The 4735-nt window shown below is 57.8% G+C and overlaps 1 long non-coding RNA gene across 1 annotated transcript; it reads right to left on the bottom strand.

Annotated features, from left to right (window-relative positions):
* Positions 1 to 2237: 2237 nt before the first annotated feature.
* Positions 2238 to 4091, bottom strand: LOC120231147. Its single transcript, XR_005528270.1, has 4 exons — positions 3924 to 4091; positions 3702 to 3833; positions 3078 to 3267; positions 2238 to 2265 (listed from the first exon to the last, which is right to left on the bottom strand). It is a non-coding gene; the product is annotated as an uncharacterized LOC120231147 (long non-coding RNA).
* Between the last annotated feature and the right edge of the window lie 644 nt (positions 4092 to 4735).

The following is a 4735-nucleotide window of genomic DNA, read 5'->3' as shown; positions in this document are numbered from 1 at the left end:
GCTCCTGGTGTCCCAGAGAAGAACCTAGAACCCAGCAGGCAGCCTGAAGCGTGGGGGAGGGGCTGTTCCCCTGGTCCCTCTGGCTGCTGCCTCAGGTACAGAATTTGGAAGACAATCAGCTGGGGGGGGGGTGATGGGCATGGAGGGGGGCACTTGTTGGGACGAGTACTGGGTGTTATTCGGAAATTAACTTGATAATAAACTATAAAAAAATTTTAATTTAAAAATTTTTTAAAAAGGAAGACAATCAGCAACCAGGCCAGCCTGTCCAAGCCAGCGCGGAGGTCAACAACCTTTATGGCTGTTTGAAAGGGGGATGGCGTGGCAGGGGGCGGGGCCTGGAGACCCACTTGGACCCCCACAGTGGCTATGAGGATTATTTTAATGACATTTGAGATTCCACAGGTACAGAAAGAAACCTTTGCAGAGCTCTCCTCTGGGAGTGAAACTGTCACAAATCTCCTCCCCGGGGGCGGAAGAGGCCGGGGAAGATCAGCTGCATAAATAGACATCATCACCAAGGTCCTATCTCCTATTTTGTTCCCCTAAAGACCCATTGGTCTTTCCTTAATAAAAAAAAAAAAAAAAAAAAAAAAAAAAGGCTCTGTCCGTCCCTCCCCTGTTGAGTGCAGAAACGTCTAGTTACTGAGTCACTTCTTTGGCTCGCTCACATGCATGGGAGGGCATTCGTCTTTCTTCTGCTGTTCCGTGTGACATTCAGGGGCCTCAAGCCCCTCTGAGCCCAGATCCGTGGAGGAAAAGGTTTTCCTCCCAACGGTTTGATGGGCTGCTTCGAGAGCCGTCCCCAAGAAAGCCCTGGACATAATTCCTCTGCCCAAACAGTCAAGGGCCTGTGACACGCTCAGAGGCGGCAGGCCACAAGGTGGTGGCCTTTCCAGGGAAGAGAAATCAGAACGGCCACGATCATCTTCAATTTGGAAAATAGGAACGGGCAGGCCATAAACATTTGCCAGGAAGATCCCCAGTTGGGAAGGCACGGTCCGAGCGCACACTGCCTGCGGGGTCGGGGGCTTCTGGCCCCGAGCCCACCGCTCGGGTATCTGCTAGGCTTCACCCAAGAGCCAGCCAACCTGCCTTCTCCTGACCCAGCCGGGAGGCCATTCCCTGCCACCCGCCGCGTGACCCACAGATGCCCCTGTGGGGACAGCCTGGCAGCTGGGGAGGGCCCACAGCCTAGTAGGATCCTGTTGGCTGAGAGGTTTGCAGGGCATCCGGAGGCTGGCAGTGGTGCGGGGTCGGGGGGGGGGCTGGGAGGGGGGAGAGATGGGCCAAGGAGAAGGGCCGTTGCCCCACTGCGGGGCTCTGACCCGCTGCCCTGCATGTCTCCCCCCGGGGCAGGCTGCCCTGTCTCAGGGTCTCACTCACCCCCCGCCCCCGGCTCTGCAAGTCCTGGTTAAATTAGAGGAGTAACTTTAATCAATTAGATGGAAGTGTAAAATAACTGCTCTGGAAACAGGGCTTGTCGTCTTTCGGGCTTTACTGAGGGCATAAGGATGGACTCGCACGTCCCCAGCAGGTGGGCGGCAGCGGGGAGCTGCTGGGGCTGGAGAGGGCTCCCCCTGCCCCACGCCAGCCCTCCCATTCCGTGGTCCCCGCTGGGGCAGAAGGACCCCCAGCCCGGGACAGCCCAGCCAGCTGCGGTGGGTAGTGCCCACCGCCCTTTCTGCCCCCCGACGCCGCCCACTGCCGGAGAGGGCTCCCCTACACAGAGCCCAGACGGCGCCTCTGCCGCCCCCAGCAAACCAGACACAGAGGTCATGTACACGTGGCACGTGGTAGGTAGTCAACACGGATTAAATCCGATGCAGCTTTCCCAGGCCTCTTCCGGGAAGGGTTCTTCCGGTCAGCTCTGTCCACGGACGTGTGTTCAGCTCCTTCACCGCCCTGATCGCCCAGCAGAGGATCCAGTCATGATAACCTCGGGGCCACCAACTGGGAGGTCCCACATGTGGCCTCAGCCTGCTCCCCACCACGGGGTTCCGTGAGGCGCCGGGAAACGTGCCGTACGATCTCCAAAATGTCCTCCGAAGTGTTGAGATTAAGAGAAGTTAAGAGGCGGGGCGCCTGGGTGGCTCAGTCGGTTGAGCATCCGACTCTGGCTCAGGTCATGATCTCACGGTTTGTGGGTTCGAGCCCCGCACCGGTCTCTGTGCTGACAGCTCAGAGCCTGGAGCTGCTTCGGCATCTGTGTCCCTCTCTCTGCCCCTCCCCTGCTCATGCTCTGTCTCTCTCTCAAAAATAAACCTAAAAAAAAAAAAAAAAGAACCTAAGAGGGCAAAGTGGACTGTCCTCTGAGGGGCAGAGACGCAAAGCCTTTTATTCGAGGAGCAGCCAAAGGATAAAGGAGTGAGGAGCTTTCTCTCATGGCCGTGGCAGCCTGTGGCAACCTGTCCCCCTCTCCCCCACGTGCCTGGTTGACAAGGCTGAGGCCACCTCATATCCCAGGTGGGGACCTGGGTCTGCACAGCGGGACCAGCTCCTCTCTGGACCGGGTTCTCTGTGCGACCCCCACATCTGCCTCCCAAGTCCCCGAGTTTGGAAGTAGCCCTGGGGGCTGTCACCCCTTCTCCTCAGGGGTGGTTCCCCACATATGTGGGCATTAACATCACCCAAGCATAGACCCGCCAGCACCGGCTGAACCCAAGTTCTGTTCTCTTACCTCAGCCCCTCGGGAACTGGTCTATCCCACATCACCGGCTGGCACACGCGGATTTTCTGGTGTGACCCTAAGCCATCAGATAATGACGCTGACAACGCTAAAATTTACTGAGCACCTACTAAGCGTTAGTTCCTGTTGCAAAGCATATAAACAAGCCTCTTCCCCATCACTCATGGGCAGAGTGAGAAACAACCGCTATGGAGAAATGAGGCAACTAGACATCAGGGTGATTACCACACACACCTGCCGAGGGACGGGGCCACACGCAGACACAGACGCAGAATAGGTTCCTGGGGCGCCATTAAAAAAAAATGCAGAAAAAGCGCACACTCCATTTAGAAACACTTCTGCCTGAACAGCCACACACACGCTTTGCTGATGGAGAAAATGAGCTTACATGGACCCTCGTTTCCTGATGCTGAGCAGTGACAACGAGAGATTGCCGCCTCCCCGGGGTCAGCCCACCGGGTGCTGGAAGGTAGTAGGCAACAGCGACTCAGCCCAAAGAGCATCGCTAAGGTCCCAGAGCTCAGGAGACACAAAGCTGGGGCGTGAACTTGCGTGGGACCTGAAGTCCAAGGAGGCACCTGCATTAGAATTCGAAATTCAGGCGGAACACAGAGAGGGTGGGGAGGGCGCAGTGGTTAGAAGTGGCCCGAGGACCAGGGTCTGCTGGACTCTCTTCCGGCCCTTCCGGCACCATCTGCCCTGGGCCCCCTGCGCCCACCTGTCGTTCCTGATGGATGGGCCCCATCTGGTCATTTTGCACAAGACGCGTTTTGCAGACCTAGGGAAACTGAGACCCCAGTGGCTAAGGGACTTGCCCGAGGTCACGCGGTCGGCCCCAGCAGCCCGGGGTGTGGGCGCCCTCCTGGGCACTTCCTGTCCCGGCCTGGCCTCCGCTCCCTCCCGCTGGAGGCTAACCCAGCCCTAGGAGGCAGGCCCAGCAGATGCGCCTTTTTTCTCTTTCTTCTCCCAACTCTGTGCCCTTTGGTTCCCCGGGGAACAGGCTGACATTCACCATGATTAGCTCGCTTCCCCCTCTACCCGCAGCCAAGAGCTAATTGTCCTGATCTTCTTCCAAGAACGGTCTCTCTGAATAGCCTTCGCAGGCACAATTCGGCAGGTTCAGCCTGGATTTCACACTCCAGTTCTGAAAAAATCAAATCAGCGAGCAAGCGGAGCCTCTCGGAAGTTCCCTGAGAGCTTCTTTGTGCAGGGAACAAAGCGCTCACATAATTACCTGCTTAGCTGATGAGCACCGGACCCCAGGGTCCCGCTGTTCTCGTCCCATTGGCGGCTGTTCTTGGTGGGGGGGGCGGCTGAGGTGGGGTGGCGATATCCGGAGGTCCCCTCCCTGGGCAGGCCTGGCCAGCTGCAACCACAGGACATTATCACTGGAGAGCCCAGTGGCGAAATGGTTGAGGGGCGACCCCTGCAGGCTAGCAAGTCCAATCCCCGTCCCTCTAAAGCTGGAGCCCCGAGGTCAAACAGCAAGTGCAGGCAGAACCCCAGCGTCACCTGGGCCTCCCTGCCTGTGATGGCCGCTCGGCTGCTTTAAGCTGCACGGCCGTTTTTGCCAGAAAAAAGCAGGGGCTTCCAGCCAAAGAAAATGATTTTTCTCCACCGAACTGGAGCATGTGTCAAACTGTCGACAGACCAAGGAAGCGATTGCCAGCAGCTTTTCTGGGGACGGAGAGGGGTCCTTTATCTCTAAGTGGAGAAACCGAGGCCCAGAAAGAGCCGGTCCAACCCACAGAGCCAATAAATAGCAGAGCTGAGATTCCGCAGACATCCCTGGGCCAGAGCTCACGACTGGCATCGCTGAGCCCCTGCCCCCCAAAACACGGTATCTGCAGCCCCAACAAGCCCAGGTGCCCAGAGCTCAGAGGGGAGGAGCCTGATTCCAGGGCGCACCCTCCCTCGGAGTGGTCTCTCTCTCAAGCTGCTAGGCCCTGCGAAGCTGGTGGCTGAGCCCAGGACTCTGAAAAGGCAGCTCCACACTGTAATCTGTAATCTGGCTCCTCCTCACTGAGCTCTGTCCACCTGGGCAAG

This window comes from Hyaena hyaena, unplaced genomic scaffold (assembly GCF_003009895.1).
Source record: "Hyaena hyaena isolate Hyena2069 unplaced genomic scaffold, ASM300989v1 scaffold_53, whole genome shotgun sequence".
In the NCBI taxonomy this organism is placed as follows: domain Eukaryota; kingdom Metazoa; phylum Chordata; class Mammalia; order Carnivora; family Hyaenidae; genus Hyaena; species Hyaena hyaena.
Note: the sequence above shows the minus strand (reverse complement) of the source record. Positions and strands in the feature narration are given on the sequence as shown.